The following is a 22,171-nucleotide window of genomic DNA, read 5'->3' on the forward strand; positions in this document are numbered from 1 at the left end:
AATACAGTTAGAAATAGTGGGAGTACAGGTATGCTGTACACATGTCACCTATTGTGCTCATCTTACTACAGCATTCCATGCCTGCTGGAATCAATAGCTACTGAGGAGAGAGGGAGACAAGATGCTTCTCACACACTACACGCCCTCCTCTAGTCCCGCTCCACCCCCTGCAGTGATGTCATAATAGCCGGAACTACAGTGGAGGTATCGGGTATCAATTCCCCTTGTCAGTACTCACTGTAATAGGGCGTACACACGGTCGGACTTTGTTCAGACATTCCGACAACAAAATCCTAGGATTTTTTCCGACGGATGTTGGCTCAAACTTGTTTTGTCTACACACGGTCGCACAAAGTTGTCGGAAAATCCGATCGTTCTAAACACGGTGACGTAAAACACGTACGTCGGGACTATAAACGGGGCAGTGGCCAATAGCTTTCATCTCTTTATTTATTCTGAGCATGCGTGGAACTTTGTCCGTCAGATTTGTGTACACACGATCGGAATTTCCGACAACGGATTTTGTTGTCGGAAAATTTTATCTCCTGCTCTCCAACTTTGTGTGTCGGAAAATCTGATGGAAAATGTCCGATGGAGCCCACACACGGTCGGAATTTCCGACAACACGCTCCGATCGGACATTTTCCATCGGAAAATCCGACCGTGTGTACGGGGCATAAGTGTGCATTGGACAGATATACATCCTCTGTACGTGGCAGAAATCCTGGTTGAGAAACACTGTTCTAATCAATAAGGACATCCACACAAGCAAGGCCATTGTTGGATATCATGGGGTCCCCCCGAAAATGTAAAATTTTATTTTCGCTAAGTTGCTGTAAAGGCCTACCTGACAGGGCCCCCCCCCCCCCCCCCAAAAAAATGTAAAAATTATATTTTCGCTTAGGTTGCTGTAAAGGCGAGAATGTAGTATATTTAAAAAAACATTTTTTGTATAGCCCTTTAATTACAATGGGCTGCCTAACACAGGGGAACGCATGATTTTTTAAAAAATGTGTTGGACCTAAATATATGGTACTGTGACAACAGCGCACACCTGCAGAGGGCAGTGCATTTCCTTGCAGTACAGGAAAATGACTGCAAGGGGTGTGAACAAGCCTTAAAGGCTATTTTAGGTAGGGGAAGGGGACAGACCTGGAATTGTGAATGCAATTGGACTAGCAGTGACATTCAATATGGAATCTCTGTAGAAAGAAAACAATTAAAAGTCAGCAGCAACAAATCCCGTAGCTGTTGACTTCTAATAAAAGGACACTTACCTGTATAGGAATCTAGCACCTTCCTCACCAGAGCTAGTTCTTCCCTAGTCTTTGGTTTCCTGGTGCTGGCATCCTAACTGTGAGCAGCTGACTGTTCTGCTTTGTGCTTTATAGCTGCCTGCCCACTGTGCATGTGCAAGCCACGCTGCTCTATCTACCTACCCCCCTAAAGAAAATGTGGCAGAGGAGGGGGGGACTTTAAGAGGAATGTCCCCTTTTAGGAAGTTCTTCTTTAACTAGATCAGTCAGTAAACAGTTAAATAGAAAGAGTTGATCAGTGAGATATAGATTTGATAATGACAGTGTATGGAGGGGAGAGAAGAGTTGTATAGAATAGAGGAAGTGAACTGAAGGGAACCAGACTGGGAGAGAGGAGTGGGAAGCCCAGCTACATATATTGGGAGAGGAGTGGAAAGCCCAGCTACATATAGTGGGAGAGGAGTGGAAAGCCCAGCTACATATAGTGGGAGAGGAGTGGAAAGCCCGGCTACATATAGTGGGAGAGGAGTGGGAAGCCCGGCTACATATAGTGGGAGAGGAGTGGAAAGCCCAGCTACATATAGTGGGAGAGGAGTGGGAAGCCCAGCTACATATAGTACACTAAGTTGTGCTGGGAGAAGATAAAGGCAGAATGGAATACAGCTGGTTGGCAGAGCAACAAGGAGACAACAGGGAAGATATAGTCTGTGCAAACAGGAGACCGGATAGATCAGACAAAACAAGGAGTACAGGAGTGAAGGACTGCAAGGAGCCACCAGGACACAATCAGAGATATCAGGGAGAAGAATCGTAGCTTGATTGTAGGAAAGGGGGGCAGGGGCATGTCTGAGAAGCAGTCTGGAGGGAGGAAGTGAAGAGAAACAAAGTTACAATCAGAAGGGTATATGAACAAGTCACACTGAGAGAGCAGAGAGGGAGTGCAGCTAACATTCAGAGCACTGAGCCGCTCTGTCAATGAATGACAGGAAGCCAACAGAATGTAGCTTAGAGGCTACAGATAGACATTTTATCTTCCTGGGCCCCCTCTAGAACTGATAGGGCCCGGGCCCCATACAGCAGGGCCGGTGGTACCCCCTTATCAGTGGCCATGCACACAAGTACTATGAATACATAAGGTGTACATACTCTGATATTTGGTTATAGCACAAGATGGCTGCATTGGGTATAGAATATAACAATGTCACCTTTAGTCCAATCAGTGAGACCCATGATTACCAGCATGCCACTCCCACTGGTCACTAATTCCATGGGTAACATTTCCTGGTGGGTCAGTGAGCCTTACTAGTAAAACATTAGTGGCTCTATTATACAGTATGAATTCTAGAAGGAGCTATAAATCTGACCACATTGTAATCATATCATTGGATGGAGATGTAGTTTTTTTGCTGAATCCGGAACATTGTGGCCAATTCCTGGAGAATAAATATAGAGATGAGGGATTATGGGAGAGTGATATTTATCTTTGTATAATGCAGAACTGTATAGTAACAATGAAGAAATCTTCAAGAAGATCTCATAATATGACCACAAGATCCTCGAGAATCCAGAATCCCATCACCATCCCCCCACCTCCTTCCCTGATCCCTACAAGACACAACATGCAGAAGATTCTAGATGTCACCAAGAAGATGATGGAGCTCCTGACAGGGGAAGTGAGTGGTGCTGGGAATTCTGGGACATTATTCAATAACAGACAAGGGATGTGTCTGGATGGTGACTGTATCATTGTGTGTGTCAGGTTCCTATAAGGTGTCAGGATGTCACTGTCTATTTCTCCATGGAGGAGTGGGAGTATTTAGAAGGACACAAGGATCTCTACAAGGACATCATGATGGACAATCAGCCGCCCCTCACATCACCGGGTAAGAGGAGACTTTATTGTAAAGGAGAGAGCAGTACAGAGGGTCCACCTAGATCCCCCATCATCTGATAAACACATAGAAATAATATACCGTATATACTCGAATATAAGCCGACCCGAATATAACCTGAGGCACCTAATTTTACCACAAAAAATGGGAAAACTTATTAACTTGAGTATAAGCCTAGGGTAGGAAATGCAGCAGCTATTGTAAGTGGAAAAGAGGGTCAACAATGCCCATTTGCAGCCTCACTGTGCCCATTGCAGCCTCACTGTGCCCATTGCAGCCTCACTGTGCCCATTGCATGCCTCACTGTGCCCATTGCACGCCTCGCTGTGCCCATTGCACGCCTCGCTGTGTCCATTGCATGCCTCACTGTCCATTGCAGCCTCACTGTGCTGATCTGCATACCTGATCAGCCCGTGTCCGTGGGACGAGGACGAGAGGACGTCCGTGAAACTGAACACTGACTCACTGCTGGGAAACTGAGTGTTCCCCTATCACGGACGAAGACGAGGAGGAGGCGCAGCTTTTTTACACTGGTCGTTTGAGCATGACACGGGCTGATCGGTTATGCAGATGGACACAGACTCGAGTATAAGCCGAGGGGGGCATTTTCAGCACAAAAAATGTGCTGAAAAACTCGACTTATACTCGAGTATATACAGTCTCAGGAGATGGGAGGCAGCGGTGGGGAGCCTCTGCAACTTGTCTCATGTGAACACTTAAGCTTCCCATGATTACTGAATACCAATATTACGAGTCCTGACCCCTGCACTATATACTCTATGTTGTACATCATTCTGATACTATATAGTCCTATCTGTTGTATCTTATACAATATGTGTGTACATTACATAGTCCTGACCTCTGCTCTCTCCCCACTGCTATATATAAACATAATATGTATTTTCTTTTGTTACACCCATTTCCTACCAGCTGCACATTTTATATCTGATGATTTGATTGGAGCACAGACTTTTACATGTTGGTAATAATGTGATCACATCCTCAAACTTTGGAACCTTAAACAGAAAGTGATAATGAGGGAGGAGTCAACTCAATGATGGTTGTCTTCATCTTGGTTGTTCTTCCCCCATCCTCACTCTCTGACCTCTGGTGGGGCTCAGCCCCGCTGTTATTCATGACTAAATCATGGACTAAATAAGGAAGTGCTGTACTTTTTGTGTTGGGAAGATTATAATCAGTGATAGAGGGGGTGGGGACACTCATCCTATAATCCCCTCATCACTGTCACTCCTATAAAAGACAGTTCTCGTTGTTTCCTCACTCTCTGACTAAGGTCCATGAATAAAGAAATGAACTGGTAGGAGATCAGAGGACCCATTTACTAGTTACCTTGAGGGTGGAATTGTAAGATCCTCAGAGACAAAGCTGCCTGATGTGGGCGGAGTCCTGGTTTAGGGGACCCAATCTGCTCATGTCTAGTAATAATCTTTTTATTTCTATTTTAGTAGATGGACGGGAGATGAGGAAAACCTCAGAGGATTATCTCACTTTGTCTCCAGACTGTAAAGTAGAAGATGAGGACATCACACAGCATAGTCCAGGAGAAAACCCGACTACCTCAAATATCCATCCATCACCACACAGTGTAGATGAACCATCGTATTCCTCCTATCCTGAGGAACCTCAGACTGTGAGGGATGGTGCCGTCCTTCTAACAGATAAGAGGTTTTCCTGTATTGAGTGCGGGAAGTGTTTCCATTCTAAATACAAACTTAATAGGCATAAAAGATCTCACACAGCAGAGAAGCCACATTCCTGTCCTGAGTGCGGGAAGTGTTTCCGTTTTAAATCCCAACTTAATGTGCATAAAAGTTCTCACAAGGGGGAGAAGCCGTATTCCTGTCCTGAGTGCGGGAAGTGTTTTCTTTTTAAATCAAGACTTAATGACCATAAAATATCTCATACGGGAGAAAAACCGTATCCCTGTTCTGAGTGTGGAAAATCATATTCACGGACCTCGCATCTTTACACACATCAAAGAGTGCACACAGGTGAGAAGCCGTATTCCTGTCCTGAGTGCGGGAAATGTTTTGTACTAAAATCAGAACTTTTAATGCATCAGAGGTCTCACACAGGGGAAAAACCGTATTCTTGTTCTGAGTGCGGGAAATGTTTTTCACAGGCCTCACATTTATACACACATCAGAGATCTCACACGGGGGAGAAGCCGTATTCCTGTTCTGAGTGCGATAAATGTTTTTCAATTCAGTCCAATCTTGAAAAACATAAGAGGTTGCACACTGGGGAGAAGCCGTATTTCTGCCCTGAGTGTGGGAAATGTTTTTCACAGAGGTTCAATCTTTACAAACATCAGAGATCTCACACAGGGGAGAAGCCATATTCCTGTCCTGGTTGTGGGAAATGTTTTTCAATGAAGTTTGCTCTTTCTATGCATCAGAGATCTCACACAGGAGAGAAGCCGTATTCCTGTCCCAAGTGCAGGAAATGTTTTTCAGTGAAGGCCAATCTTAACAGACATCAGAGATCTCACACGGGGGAGAAGCCATATTCCTGTCCTGTTTGCAGGAAATGTTTTTCATTGAAGCCCAATCTTTCCAGACATCAGAGATCTCACACGGGGGAGAAGCCGTATTCCTGTCCTGAGTGTGGGAAATGTTTTACACAGAAGTCCAGTCTTTACAAACATCAGAGATTGCACACGGGGGAGAAGCCACATTTCTGTCCTGAGTGAGGGAATTGTTCCTCACTGAAGTCCAGTCTTCCGGTACATCAGGGATCCCACACAATCCTTGAGGTGTATTAGTGCATTGAGTGCGTGAAATGTCTTCTATATGAATGTTGTTGGACATCACAGCTCTCATGTGGAGAAGAAGCACACCCTGATATACACCTCAGATATACTTCATGGCTGATCTTCATCATGTAAGAAACAGTTCATAAGGAGATCAGAGATCACCAAAGACATGGATAAAGCGTTGTACCGTGTTGGCCATTGATAGCAGTAGAAAAATAAAAATGGAGTCATTACCTTTCATTGGCTGAGTACATTTTGTGATGTAAGCTTTCACAAACACATAGAGGTCTTTTAAAAAAAAAAACGAATGTGACAAGTTTTGGTCATTTTTTTTCATATGATCATTGGCTCCATCTAGTGGCCAAAATGGTGTTTGGCACTAAATTTACTGATGGAGAGGTTACATTACACTGTAAACACAGAAGAGTGATCCCATCTAGCTCACATTAACCCTTTCACCGCCAGAGCTGTTTTTTGTCTTGTTTTGCACACATTAAAATGTACATTTTTGTCCTGAAGATTAGTTTAGAACACCTAAACATATTTTTTCTGAAAGCAGAGTCCCTGGAGAATAAAAGGGTGGTAGTTCATGTCACATGTTATTAGCTCAGTGGTTTATCAAGTGTAAATTTCAGTAAGAAATATATTAAGTGTAAATTTAGAGGACAATTGCAATATTTTACCCAGTATTTGGTAAAATATAAAAGATGAGGTTTTGCCGAGTAAATAGATGCCCTAAAATTGTGTGTGCTGATGAAATGATGACAAACTTCAGTACTCAATATTTGCCCATAGGTGACACTTTAAAAGCTTTTCTATGTTCTCTGTGTAGAGGTAACCCAGAATAATGGATGTAGAATGATTGCTCTCACTCTGGCATGCATGGTGTTATGTAATATGTGTAGGGAAATCATAATATATAGACACCGGCAAAATGTTGTATATGTTTGTAATTTAAGAAGGAACTCAAAGTTTTGGGGTGGGGTTTTAAGTGCTTGGGTGTAATTTTAATTTTCTCATATAACTTTATTGCTGGCACTTGAGGGACCGATAAACCCCAATATGATAGCATTTTGTTGTGACCAGTTCTCTTTAATGAGACATCAGGAGTCTATCAGACCCCTCGTGTCTCTCCTGCCCTCCACAGAAGATAATGGAGAGCAGATCATGCTCCATTCTTACCCCCTCAATCTCCTCACATATCACAAACTTACTGAGTGACATATCAGTGTGGATGTCACACCATTTCCTCCAGCTTAATCTTTCTAAAACTGAGCTTGTAATATTTCCTCCCCCCCAATCCCCTTCCCATGACTTTACCATAAAGATCAGCTGCACAAAGGGCCCAAAATACATCCCTGGGAATTACAGACCAGTTAGCCTATCATCAATAGTATGTAAACTCTTGGAGGGGATGATAAGGGACTATATACAAGAGTTTAGTAATGAGAAAGGTATCATTGGCAGTAATCAGCGTGGATTCATGAGGAATCATTCTTGCCAAACCAATCTATTAACCTTCTATGAGGAGGTGAGTTGCCATCTAGATAAAGGAAGACTCGTAGATGTGGTGTATCTGGATTTTGCAAAAGCATTTGACACAGTTCCCCATAAACGTTTACTGTACAAAATAAGGTCCGTTGGCATGGACCATAGGGTGAGTACATAGGTTGAAAACTTGCTACAAGGGCAAGTTCAGAGGGTGGTGATAAATGGGGAGTTCTCAGAATGGTCAGGGGTGGGTAGTGGAGTCCCCCAGGGTTCTGTGCTGGGACCAATCCTGTTTAATTTGTTCATAAACGACTTGGAGGATGGGGTAAACAGTTCAATCTCTGTATTTGCAGACGATACTAAGCTAAGCAGGGCAATAACTTCTCCGCAGGATGTGGAAACCTTGCAAAAACTCCTGAACAAATTAATGGGGTGGGCAACTACATGGCAAATGAGGTTCAATGTAGAAAAATGTAAAATAATGCATTTGGGTGGCAAAAATATGAATGCAATCTATACACTGGGGGAGAACCTCTGGGGGAATCTAGGATGGAAAAGGACCTGGGGGTCCTAGTAGATGATAGGCTCATGCAATGCCAAACTGCTGCTAACAAAGTAAACAGAATATTGGCATGCCTTAAAAAGGGGATTAGTTCCAGAGATAAAACCATAATTCTCCCGCTCTACAAGACTCTGGTCCAGCGGCACCTGGAGGATGCTGTCTAGTTCTGGGCACCAGTCGTAAGGAAGGATGTACTGGAAATTGAGCGAATACAAAGAAGGGCAACATAGCTAATAAAGGGTCTGGAGTATATTAGTTATGAAGAAAGTTTGCGAGCACCAAACTTATTCTCTCTGGAGAAGAGACGCTTGAGAGGGGATATGATTTCAATATACAAATACCACACTGTTGACCCCACAATAGGGATAAAACATTTTTGTGGAAGGGAGTTTAATAAGACTTGTGGCGAAAATTAGAAGAAAAGAGGTTTAACCTTAAACTACGTAGAGGGTTCTTTACTGTAAGAGCGGCAAGGATGTGGAATTCCCTCCCACAGGCGGTGGTCTCAGCGGGGGCATCGGTAGTTTCAAGAAACTATTAGATAAGCAGCTGAACGACCGAAACCTACAGGGATATACAATGTAATACTGACATATAATCACACACATAGGTTGTACTTGATGGACTTGTGTCTTTTTTCGACCTCACCTACTATGTAACTATGTAACAACCATTGTTCCCTCCACACATGCCAGGGTGCTGGGTATAATCCTAGACTCTGACCTCTCTTATAGCCCCCGCATCCAATCAATGGCTTAACCTCTGCAACATCTCCTGAATTCTCCTCTTCCTGACTAATGACCCCACAAAACATTTTATTCACTCCTTGGTTATTTTCCCCTGCGACTACTGCAACTCCCTCCTTACCGGCTGACCTTTTACACAGGCTATCCCCCTTGAGTCTATTATGAATAGTGCTGGTAGACTAATACACCTTACTAACTGACCCATGACTGATGCTCCTCTCTGCCAATTCCTTCACTGGCTTCCCCTACCCCACCGTATAAAATTCTAAATACTAACTGTGACAGACCTAACCAGGACAGGGGCTTTTGGAGAGGACTGGGAGCAAGCCTCTTATTCACTGACTATGGGCCCTGGCATTTAAGGGAACACTACTCTTTGGAAGGTGTATGCCTGGGGGATCTGTGGAATGGTCTTGTTACTTTGAATTTAAGTCCATGTCTCCCCAAGATACACAGAATCTGGGACTCTAAGACCCCATTCACACTGGGGAGTTTTTCAGGCGCTTTTGGGTTAAAAACCTGAAAAACAGCTCCCCTGCAGTCTCAGTGTGAGCCTGAGTGCTTTTACACTGAGGTGATACGCTGACAGGACGTTAATAAAAGTCCTCCAAGCAGCATCTTTGGAGCGGTGTATACACCACTCCTCCACCACTCCTGCCCATTGAAATGAATGGGCACCACTGCCGAAGCGCCTGCAAAGCAACACGGGGGCATTTAACTACACGGGGGCATTTAACCTCTTCATTGGCCGATAGCGGGGGTTAAAAGCGCCCCACTAGTGGCTGAATAGCACCGCTAAAATGACGGTAAAGCGCAGCTAAAACTAGCAGCGTTTTACCGTCAACGTTCGCCCGCTCCAGTGTGAAAGCAGCCTAAGCCTGGGGTCCATGTTAAGGGCCTAGATGTCACATTTCCAGCAAGGACTGCTACACACTATGGGACTCATAGCAGATGTTGATGTCATCAGCAAGCCACCTGTCTGGGGTTGCCTGCTATAATGTGCTTATTGCAAGTAGGTCTAGTGTGTCTCCTAAGGGTCTTTCATCCATTTGTTATTTGTGCTAATTAACTCATCTATTGTTTGTTTGCTAGGCAAACCATTGTGGGTTGTGTTTATACTTGTAATAATGTGTATTGTCCAGTACACTGTATTCAGTATTGTAGAAGTCGGCAAATCTGACCTGGAATGAAACTTCTCAGTCATCCAGGTGGCTCATTAACATAATGTTTATAGTGTATGTCTGTTGTCCTAATTATATTCCTGTGTGCAGTTTGTATTGTTAGGGTAATATGATCAGGAGGGGGATGTCCTCCTATGGTGTATATATTCTGTTAGTTTGTTCAAATAAATGTGTTTCAGCTTTGCAACCAAACGAGTCCTGCCTAGTTCTTGGTTGTAATATGCGGCTATAATATCTGATATGTATTTTCAGACAGGAGGAAGTGGTATATGACGGAAGCACTCAAGTGGAGTGGGAAGCGATTCCGTTAAACTAACCACAACATGCAAAAGCCCTCCACAGTATCATGCCAGCTACATCACCAACCTCATCTGCAGATATCGCCCAAATCGTCCTCCAGCTACTCCCAACGTCTCCTGCTCTCTAGCTCCCTTGTTACCTCCTCCCATACTCCCCTTCAAGACTTAAAAGTGCTGCGCAAACTGTTGCACTATATACTGTAAACCCTGTATAATAATAATTAACAGTTTCACTGGCCACAGTGGTCAGGAATGATAGCAATGAACCCGGAAGTGACATAATACATATCACTCTAGCTATGAGGATCAGCGAGCGGATGTTCTCTGGTTTCGCTCTCTCTCTCTTTTACCCAATGGCACCCGCCATTCCAGGCCCATAAGTGGGATAGTGGAGCCCAACAAATATAGTGGGTGTATATGGAAAACATCCAGCATTCGTTTGGAAAGCTCTCCCTGTGAGGATGTCTGAGAGCACATTTAGTCTTCAGCAGAATGTTCCAGAAGGGTACTGCTGCTCTCTGTGACAAATGATTCCACCATTGTAGGTAGGTTTGAGAAGGTTTTCCTAAACATCATAATTTGATGTTTGGCAATTTCCACCATTGGCCATGCCTGTAAAATATCTACCCTTCGTGTTTGCCGATACTCTGATACCGGACTGGTAATATTATAGAGTTCCATAACCAGGAATAAGATGAGGAAGGATCCATATTGTGTCCAATCAGGAAGCAGATTTCTGGCCTCACTCACAGCTTTACTGTCAGATCTAGAGGATCCTCTAATGTGCTCCAGGCAGTAAAGTACGGGGCCAAAGTTATTTCTTTTCCTGGGGAATTTCAGTCTTGGGTAAGCAGGAGAATAAATAGGTGGTGCTCTGCAGTTAATTGTGGGTGTGGCAAAATTGCACTAACCCACTAATTCCCAGGTAACAGCTGAATGGACCGGGTGGGGACACGTTATCAGCTGTTGGGACACTCAAAGTTGCTAAACCCCAAACAATCAACCTGAGCTGCTATATTTCAGAGCAATAGCGTTATTGCAGTCAGAGGTTCACTGAGTTGAACACCCATTGTGTTCAGTTGTTTACCAAACCCCCAAACAAGCTAAATTCTGAATCTGGGTTCAGTCCAAACCTGGAGCTCATTTCTAGTGGTCAATGTAATGACCTTTTTCATTGGTAAAAAGTTGAAGAAGGATCCCATATCAGTGGTCATTGTAGAGATCCCTCACATTGGTTACTAATGGGAGAAGTGCCCCCTTATCTCTGTGGTCAGTGGGAGAAGGAAATTCTTACATCATTATCAATGGGAAGATTGCCCCCCTTAAAGATCATTAATGTCAGTTGTTACTGAGAGACAGAAATTGTTCATTTCTCAAGGAACCCCTAGATATCTTTGTAGGAACCCTGAGTGCGAAAGGATGGAATGCAGCATGGCATGGAGGTGATCAGCCTGTGGCACTGCTGAGATTTTATGGAAGCCCTGAGTGCTTTGATAGCGGCCTTCAGCACATCTGCATTGTTGGGTCTGGTGTCTCTCATCTTCCTCTTGACAATACCCCACAGATTCTCTATGGGGTTTAGGTCAGAAGAGTTTGCTGGCCAATCAAGCTCAATGATACCATGGTCATGTGACCAAGTATTGGTAGTTTTGGCAGTGTGGGAGGTGCCAAGTCCGGCTGGAAAATTAAATCTGCATCTCCATAAATCTGGTCAGCAGAGCTGACTTTGGACTTGATAAAACACAGTGGACCAACACCAGCAGATGACATCCCCCCAAATCATCATGGGGGTGTGGGAAATTTGGCATTTAATTTGGAAATCATGGTTCCAGAGTCTGGAGGAAGAGTGGAGAGGCACAGAATCCAAGTTGCATGAGGTCCAATGTGAAGTTTCCACAGTCTGTGGACATTTCATTGCCAGATTCTTTTTTTTGAAACAGCATACAGACCCTCCAAAGGTCCCCCAAATACATAGAATATCCTTGGGGGGGGGGGGGGTCTGTGTGCTGTTTTGGTAAATTTTAAAACACTTTTTCTTTTGTAGTTGTCAGCACAGCTGCAGAACTTTCTGTGCATCACAGAGATATTTCCCTTCACAGGCAAGATTAGGATCTCTAAACTCACTCACTATATTTTAAAAGCAGTGTGTACAGCTGTCGGACGCTGTCACAAACGTATAGAGTGATTCTCAGTGGGCAAGACGTGACGGTTCCCGATTTTGTTAGAGAATGGGAAAGGGAATTGGATCAGACATTGACAAACCCACAAATTAAAAAGATGATTAAATTAACCCACTCCACATCTATAAGTTCAAGGGTGCAGGAAATGGCCTACAAATTCTTAACAAGATGGTACAGGACCCCAGTTAAATTATCACAGATGTATCCAACAGCAGACGATCACTGTTGGAGAGGCTGTGGGCAGAGAGGTACATTTCTCCATTTGTGGTGGACATGTCCCATGATTAAACCATTTTGGGATTCAGTTGTCCCATAGATTGAGAAGTTGACCCCTAGATCCCTAGAATTTACACCTCTACATTATTTATTCCACGGGATACCTGGGTCTATTAAAGCCTACAGGAAGAGCATTACCCCGCACTTACTAAACGCAGCGAAATTAGTTATACCTAAATATTGGTGACAGACTCACTGCCCTACTCTAATAGACTGGAGGAATGAAGTTAATTCAATATTGGAAGCTGAAAGATGGGTCCATGTAGTGAAGGATCAACAAGGGAAATTTGAAAAGACATGGGCAGGGTGGGTATATTATACTATAGAGTTAGGGAAGGGAGGAAGTACCATTAGGTAGGTGAGATTAGAATATGGAACAGTCCCTAGGGATTTATATAACCCAAGAGGCCGATATAGAAGTGAATAATGAATAATGTGTGTACTGATCCTATCTATTTAGGGGAGGGGGGGTGCCCTCCTCTCTCTCCTCACCTGTTGCTCCTCCTCTGCCCACCCATCTTGCCCTGTCCCCCCCCCTTTTTTTTTTTTTTACAAGGGCACTTCACTTACACAGGGGGTTTTTCCTGTTTTTTTTTTAGTATATTATATGGCCAAGAAGGCCTCGTACACAACTTTTTCAGAGGGTTAACGAGCGGGTGGCTGTTAGTAGCCCCTTGCTATGGAGAGGGGGGTTATCACTAACTTTTTACCCCATCTAGTTTTTTTTGAAGGGATTAGTGTGGTTGTCAAGGGAACTTCACTTTCACTGGGTGGGGTTTTTTTTTCTTTTTATATATATAAATTAAATGGCCATGAAGGCCTCATACACAATTTTTTTGGGAAAGAGAAGAAAATAGGGAAAAAAGATTTTTTTTCTTTTGGAATTAGTGTAATTGATAAGGGCACTTTATTTCACTGGGGAGTGGGGGGGGGGGTTCACAGGGTTAACCAGCGGGTGGTTGTTGGCAGACCCTTGCTATAGAAAGGGGGTTATTATTAACCTCTACCCCATCTAGTTTTTTGAAGGGACTTGCGTGGCTCATAAGGGCACCGCACTTTCACCGGTTGTATATAAATTAAACGGCCAAGAAGGCCTCATACACATTTTTTTAGAGGGTTATTTTTTTCTCTTTCTCAAAGAGATCAATATAGTTGATAAAGGCACTCTAACTTTTTTTTTCTGGCGGGGGGGGGGCGAGAAGGGGGGTAATTTCCGGTAAGAATAGGAGGTCATTTGTTGACTTTGCTCAGCAATGAGGGGGGGGTGGAGGGGGGAGTGAGTTGAGGAATCTTCCCCCCGTCTCTTGTTTTTTAATTTTTTACTTTTTATTTTCCTTTTCTATTTAAGGTGAAGGGTTATTAATATTAGATCGAGGAATAAATGTATTGTAACTGTATAGTTTTCTTCAATGGTTTTGTTGAATGTAAAGCTGTATAAGTGGACAAATTGTATTTATAAAATAAAAAAATAAAAAATTTTGATTATGAAAAAAAAAAAAAAAAGATTAGGATCCCCCCAGGATTAGTACACCACTCCAAGATTAGGACCCCCAGACATGTTATTTAACCAGTTCAGCTCTTTGGAGGTACATAGTACACCCAGAGATTGAAGGGTTAATCAAAAGCTGATGGCGGCAGTAGCAGTGCTTGTTTTCTTCAGCCGGCTCCCAGCTGCACAGTAAGACCCCATACACAATGTTAGATTTTGTGCAGATTTTTTTTTGTCTTCAGATTTACCAAAACCATGCAGTGCAATGACCTGCCTGATTGCATACAAATTGAAACTCCTAAGGTTTGACCTCATATGATATGGTTAGCATGGGAAAAACACATATGAGGAGAGGTAGTTGTGCTGCACACCCCGGATAATATGTTATAGGAATGTTCCCCCAGAGGGTTTTTTTTAGCAGCGAAGTAGATTAATAATAAATGTAATTGGAAAAATAAGTTCTTTATTAAAAATTATTAGCATACAATGTTTCCACAAAAGTTAAAATATGAGTTCTTAAAGGGGACATGCCCAAAAAGTGCAAAAAAAGGCAAACACAGAATTGTACATAACATTACATGACAACATGTCTAATGTATGACAAAGACTGACGCGTTTCAACCCATTTTGTTTGGGTCTTCTTCAGAGGATAGGTTAGCTGCAATGAAACTGCATTTAGCACATCATATTGAAAGATGCATGAAAGGCTACATGTGCACAGAATGGCCATTTCAGCCATATCAAGTGTGTAGAAAGAGCATGGATCCAGAAATCTTCTGACATCATGTTTGATGTGATATATGTAAAGAGACAGCACAAGCCATTACTGTACAGAAGTCATGTTTACTGAATGACCCAGCAGGAACAGGAAACACCACACAGGAAGAAGTACAACAGAGATGCACCATAGAGTTGCATTTAAAGAAACATATCATCCATAACAGTATTCTCTGCTGTGAGGATCAGATTGTACACACGTCTGTATTCTCTGCTGTGATGATCAGATTGTACCTATACACATGTCTGTATTCTCTGCTGTGATGATCAGATTGTATCTATACACATGTCTGTATTCTCTGCTGTGATGATCAGATTGTACCTATACACATGTCTGTATTCTCTGCTGTGATGATCAGATTGTACCTATACACATGTCTGTATTCTCTGTTGTGATGATCAGATTGTACCTATACACATGTCTGTATTCTCTGCTCATGACTCTTCTCAGAGTTGCACTGCTGCGGGTTTCTCATACAATCCTGTAGCCAGGGAATAATCCTCAAACTCAGCTCTGAACGTTTCCCAGTTGGTGCTCCAATCCCCCCTGATTGTCATCCCCTCCGGGGGAGGAATATCATTATGGCAGCCATATAGTCATTAAGTCTCAAAATTCTCACATATCAGGAAACGCACATAACTCACAAAACTGCTGCTGCATTCCAAACAAGAGGCTCCGTCCTGATTCCAGTCACTTCTGACACCATGTTTCATGTAGAGTTGCCACCTCATCCCTTTAAACCCAAACACATATGAATTACACAGGTTCTGAGGCTGATTAAGGTGTTAATTAAACTCACTTGGTGCCTTATCTGCATTAAATTAGCCTCAGAACCTGTGTAATTCATATGTGTTCGGGTTTAAAGGGATGAGGTGGCAACTCTAGTTTCATGTATAGAAATGAAGACACTGCAAGCTGTTTGAGGAGCCGTGTTGTATTGTATAACAGGAACAGGAAACTCAGAACAGGAAACAGGAAGTACAAGCAATGCAGTATTACCATAGAGTAAATTACCATAGAGTCCCTGTATTTGTATAATTACTCCATAACCAGGGCTTTGTACTGTGTGTGTATGTACTGTATATCCTTCCCCTTCCTCTCCTCCCTGAGTGTGTATGAAGAGGCGGAGCCCTGAGTGTGTATGAAGAGGCGGAGCTCTGAGTGTGTATAAAGAGGCGGAGCTCTGAGTGTGTATAAAGAGGCGGAGCTCTGAGTGTGTATGAAGAGGCGGAGCTCTGAGTGTGTATAAAGAGGCGGAGCTCTGAGTGTGTATGAAGAGGCGGAGCTCTGAGTGTGTATAAAGAGGCGGAGCTCTGAGTGTGTATGAAGAGGCGGAGCTCTGAGTGTGTATGAAGAGGCGGAGCTCTGAGCATGTATGAAGAGGCGGAGCTCTGAGTGTGTATGAAGAGGCGGAGCTCTGAGTGTGTATGAAGAGGCGGAGCTCTGAGCGTGTATGAAGAGGCGGAGCTCTGAGCGTGTATGAAGAGGCGGAGCTCTGAGTGTGTATGAAGAGGCGGAGCTCTGCGTGTATATGAAGAGGCGGAGCTCTGAGTGTGTATGAAGAGGCGGAGCTCTGAGTATGTATGAAGAGGCGGAGCTCTGAGTGTATATGAAGAGGCAGAGCTCTGCATGTGTTTGAAGAGGCGGAGCTCTGCATGTGTTTGAAGAGGCGGAGCCCTGAGCGTGTATGAAGAGGTGGAGCTCTGAGTGTGTATGAAGAGGCGGAGCTCTGAGCGTGTATGAAGAGGCGGAGCTCTGAGTGTGTATGAAGAGGCGGAGCTCTGAGTGTGTATCAAGAGGCGGAGCCCTGAGTGTGTATGAAGAGGCGGAGCTCTGAGTGTGTATGAAGAGGCGGAGCTCTGAGTGTGTATGAAGAGGCGGAGCCCTGAGTGTGTATGAAGAGGCGGAGCCCTGAGTGTGTATGAAGAGGCGGAGCTCTGAGTGTGTATGAAGAGGCAGAGTTCTGAGCGTGATAAAGTGAAACAGTGATAACAGGCCTACCAAAGCGCATAGAGTGCATTCAATAAAAAGTGATCATAAATTCATGACTGGAATAAATATATAAATACAAAGAAGGCTGGTGAATAATGACAGAAATACTGATAAATAATAATAATCAATGTGCAATATAAAATAAATAGTCCATAAAAGGAGGGGATGGATGGAAATGCTAGGTCCTCCTCGGGAATTGGGTTATACTAGAAAGTCACAAAAGATGGGATAAAATATAATTCCAATGGCTGGCTTCTTAGTAGTAAAACATAGTGGTGCAAAGATATTTATTAAGTATATGAGGTGGACTCTTACATAGTAACAAATAGTTAAAAGCGAATAGAAAAGACAATGATTGTACAACGCTCTCAGCAGTAATATATTTCTATCCCCCTTGGTGGGAGTGGAGTTGACCCATCTATAAGAATATACAGTACATACACACACAGCACAAGGACGTGTTCACACTACCAGATGTTTCTCTGGGCTGCAGTTCCTCTGATCTCCACAAGATGGTAATCTCACCTCTACCCAGACAGGAAGTCTCTATGGAATACAGACAGGAAGTGATGTCAGGTACACACTTGACGCCGTTCCATAGAAAGCAGAGAGAAGACACAGCAGAGGAGGTAATACGTAGATTAACCCCTTCAGGGGGATCAGATGATGATTAATATATCTTGTTACCATAGCTGGCCATACATGGTTCAGTTTTATTGTTCAGCCAGCAGGATCAGTGAAAAAACTGAAGTGATTCCCCCATCCACACATTGGAGGGGGATGGGGGAATCCTCCCCGCTGCACTATTATATTCTGACAATGGGAGGCGCTCCTCCGCTCTCAGAATACACAGATCAGTGATGAAGCTATTGGCTGCAGCCGCTGATGGAGTGACTTTTATCCGGCAGTGACCACACATGGATGGAAATGTGACCGATCCCTGCTGAACCAGCTGAATTTCCATGTATCTATGGTCACCATAAGTGACTTCCTCCCCTCCCCCTCATCTCCTTCATTATGTAAGTCATGCTGAGATAATCTCCCATTGGCTGAGCAATATTCTCATTTGTCTCTGAGCTCCTTCTTGCTATTCCTCGTCCTGCCTGTTGTTTCCTTGGATTGATTTTCTGTGTAGTGACCCCGGCTTCATCTCTTGGATGCGCTCGTCTGTTGCTTGTCCTGACCTTTATCCTGATTCCTGGATGGACCCAGGAACAATGATTTGGTTTGCACAGGAGCCTCATATAGAGGGCCCCTCAAAACTCTCCATCCATCCAGAGTCTATATGTCCTATGACATCGCACTGACCTCACAGCTCCTCCTACCAATGTCCCTCCATCTCAGGACAGCACCTGGAGAGAGAGCAGCTCCACCCAATTTCCCAGGAAACACTGCAGTCACCACTTTAAAACCTGGACACTTCCACCATGGCTTCAGTAGTAGTATTACCTCCGCCATGGTGGAAGTGCTGCTGGGGACAGAGGGTGTGCTGAGCTCTCTCCAGGTGGGGAAAGGTGAAGGGCATACCTTGTGCAGTTTGTTATTTGGATCTGGCCTCCCCCCCCCCCGATGGGAGGAGTGTGCCCCGGAGTCTTCTCCTCTTCGAGCCCGGCGAGGGTTGAGGCTGACGGAGGGTCCAGCTCTGATAGACCGGATAGTGTGGGCAGGGACTGCGCAATGCACGGCGCAGCGTCTCTGGTTCCCGGACCTTCACTTGTTTCAGGTACCGGGTGGCAGGCGACGTCACTTTCGGAAGGGGCAGGACTTCCAGAGGTGCACAGTGGCTTTGTGCTTCAGCCACTGGAAAGCAGGAGGTGAGGCAGCCCCTGCTGGTGGATTTCTGGTCCTCGCAGCAGCAAAATAAACTGAAATTTGAAATAAAAAGCAGCCAGACGTCCGCTGAGCCCTCTACAGGATGGAGTCAGAGGAACCGGTGGTGGGAGCAGGAGCCACGAACATCAGCCAGGCCCAGACCAGGTAAGAGTAGTAGGGGCCACTGTCATTTTTTGCACCTGGCTGTTTGTTTCCCTCCTTTCCTACCCTAGTAGGGGGGGGAGGAGGGGAGCCTGCATCAGGCTCCTGAGGTTACCGCACTGGGGAGTGTGATTAGGACAGTGATATTGTGAGGTTGTGTTGCTCACTGTCTGCTGATAGTTGGTCTGCTGGGGAAGAGGCCGGATGTATTGTATATTTATGTGGTGTTTTTTTTCTGTGCTTGATGTCTTTCAAGCAAAAGCCAAAGAAAAGACCAAGCTTCCTCTCCCCACAAAAAGAGATGTCCCTCCTGTAAAGCCACCCTTAGGGACTCTTGGACCAAGCCTTTATGTAGGTCCTGTATAGCAGATTTAGTCAAAGAGGAAACGTCCTCAGCGGTTTCCTCTGCCCAACCCAGTGAGCTTCGCACTTCTTTCCAGAAAGAGTTGGCAGACACGTCTCAGTCTTTCCGATCTTCTCTGGATAAGCTTTCGGTGGCACAGACTAGGGGTAATCAGCCACCCAGCCCTCACCCATCCACTTTGGTTCTTAGGGAAGTCAGCGAGTCGGAGGAGGAGGAAGAGGGAAGTGTCTCCCCAGGGTCAGATGGGGAGGAGGGTGAAGTGAAGGAAGTATCTTCCTCTTAATACAGGCTGTCCCTGGAAGACGTGGATGACCTGTTGAAAACCATCCATACCACCCTGAACATCAAGGAGGATAAGGATCAATTATCCCTGCATGATAAAATGTATCAGGGTATAGCTGAGGTCAAGCATTGGGTGTTTCCGGTGTCCTGTCAGAGGCTGTAAAAAGGGAATGGAAAGAACCAGAGAAGGCCCCTTTTTTATTAAAGATCGCTTAAAAGAAGATTCCCTTTTGACGAGTATAGTGCGCAGGTTTGGAACAAAAGACCTGAACTTGATGCAGCCTTCTCACAGGTCTCAGGAAATACTGACCTAGCATTCGAGGATATGGGGTGCCTGAATGACACAATGGATAAGAGAGCTGATTCCCTGTTAAAAAAAGGCCTGGGACTCAACGCTAGCTAATCTCAAGGCAGATTGTGATGGCGTCAGCTGTAGTAGCCAGCAATCTGGAGTACTGGTTAGAACAGTTAAAAGGGATATTGAGGCAGGGACCTACGGCAAAGATCTGCTTGACAGTTTGCCAGTTTTACAAAAGGCGGTGGGATGCATGGAAGATGCCTCTGCAGAAGCTGTGAGAATGTCCGCAAGATCTTCAGCACTAGTAAACTCGGCAGGGCATTGTGGGTTAAAACATGGTCAGGAGATTCAGCCTCAAAAGTGAAGCTGTGTGGTCCTTTGAGGTGGATCTGGTGTTTGGCCCCGATATTGACTCCCTTTTAGACAGAGCGGCAGATAAAAAGAAGGCCTTTCAGCCAAAAAGAAGTTTACCCCGCAGGTTAAAAATTATTTTCGTCCTTTTCACCAAACCCAGGTTTCTAATTCCACGTACACACGATCGCACATTCCGACAACAAAATCCATTTTTTTTTTCTGACGGATGTTGGCTCAAACTTGTCTCACATACACACGGTCACACAAATCTTGTCGGAAATTCCGAACGTCAAGAACGCGGTGACGTACAACATGTACGACGAGCCGAGAAAAATGAAGTTCAATAGCCAGTGTGGCTCTTCTGCTAGATTCCGAGCATGCATGGAACTTTGTGCGTCAGAATTGTGTGCACACAATCGGAATTTACGAGAACGGATTTTGTTGTCGGAAAATTTGAGATTCAGATCTCAAATTTTGTTTGTCGGAAATTCCGACAGAAAATGTCCGATGGAGCCTACACACGGTCGGAATTTCCGACAACAAGCTCCCATCGAACATTTCCCATCGGAAAATCCGACCGTGTGTACGTGGCATTAGGAGGCGAGACATAGGAGACACTGGAAGTCTCAAAGGGGTTGAGGTAGAACAGGGGTGATGTTCCTACCTCCAAACCAGACTGCCAAAACCAGTGACCGTTTTCCGACTGTCTGAGGAAGGCTGCAGTCCTGTTTGTCCTCTAGGGTGTTACAGGCTGGTATTCTCTGAAACCCCACCTAGTCGGTTTTATGTAACTCAGGTTCCCAGAGGTCAAGAGAAATCTCTGGCAATGATGTCTCTCTTGCAGGAACTTCTACAACAGGTAGTATTAATCCCAGTTCCTCAGGAAGCGAAAGGACTAGGGTTCTATTCACACGTGTTTTTTCAGTGAGGAAACTTCTTATGGCAGGATGCTTCCTAGCATCCATAGACCTCAGGTATGCTTACCTACATGTCCCCATAGCACCAGCATCACAAAAGTATTTGCGATTGGCAGTCATGATGGGGAGAGTAGTGTTGCATCTTCAGTTCAGGGCCCTCATGTTCAGACTGTTCTCTTCTCTGAGGATCTTCATGAAGATTATGGCGGAAGCTTTGGCACCGCTCAGGATGGGAGGAATCTTAATTGTACCTTGTCTGAACAATCTCCTTTTGTTTGCCAACTCAAAAGACCTTTTGTGGAGGGACTTAAAAAAGGTGGAGAGCCACTTAGAAAGTTTGGGCTGGCTTCTGAACAGAGAGAAGTCAAACCTGGTCCCTTCCCAGATAATCTGATTCCTGGGTTATACCATCGACTGTACAGAAAAAAAATTTCTCCCAGAGAAAAAAATAATGAAAGTTCAGAACGCAGTGAAGAAGGTCCAGACAAGCTTACCAATTACAGTTCAGGCAGCCATGTCAACGCTAGGCCTTTTCGCAGCCTCGGTCCCAGCTGTTCAGTGGACCCGCCTCATTTAAGAGATCTCGAGCAGGCAATTCTGCAGAATTGGTCATACGGGGAGTCATTCCCATCCCGGGCGGGCGTCATATGGCGTACTCCGCTTCCCGCCGGCATAGGGGAAACGCATGCGCTACCGGAGGTGTGCGCCCGCCACGCCACAAAGGAGCCGATGTGCGTACCCACGTCCTGTGTAGTAGAATTTCATATTAATTTACGTATGTTTATTGATAATATAATTATTATTCATATTATTATTATTCACATAATTATTATTCATATTATTAGTGTAGTAGTAGTGGAAATATCATATATATATGATGCAATAATATTTATAATATAGAATAGTTCATTGTAAGTTTTTAAGTCAGAAGTTACGATTAAGCATTAGTCTTTAAAGCTAGCTTTATTAGTGGCAGTTACCTGAGCTAGAAGGGTCAGCGAGCTTCAGGCCTTATAAATTATTGAACCTTTTTTGACTTTTTTTCTGGACCGGTAGTTCTGAGG

The 22,171-nt window shown here is 44.4% G+C and overlaps 2 protein-coding genes across 14 annotated transcripts in view; one reads left to right on the forward strand and one right to left on the reverse strand.

Annotated features, from left to right (window-relative positions):
* Positions 1-22,171, reverse strand: part of LOC141121836 (uncharacterized) — a 963,509-nt gene that overhangs the window by 579,394 nt on the left and 361,944 nt on the right. The window lies entirely within an intron of this gene.
* Positions 17,452-22,171, forward strand: part of LOC141121857 (uncharacterized) — a 38,690-nt gene continuing 33,970 nt past the window's right edge. The window contains exon 1 of the mRNA XM_073611611.1: positions 17,452-17,547. The gene's annotated coding sequence lies outside the window, so the exon portion shown is untranslated. The remainder of the gene's footprint in view (positions 17,548-22,171) is intronic.

The sequence above is a fragment of the Aquarana catesbeiana genome, unplaced genomic scaffold (assembly GCF_042186555.1).
Source record: "Aquarana catesbeiana isolate 2022-GZ unplaced genomic scaffold, ASM4218655v1 unanchor233, whole genome shotgun sequence".
Taxonomy (NCBI): domain Eukaryota; kingdom Metazoa; phylum Chordata; class Amphibia; order Anura; family Ranidae; genus Aquarana; species Aquarana catesbeiana.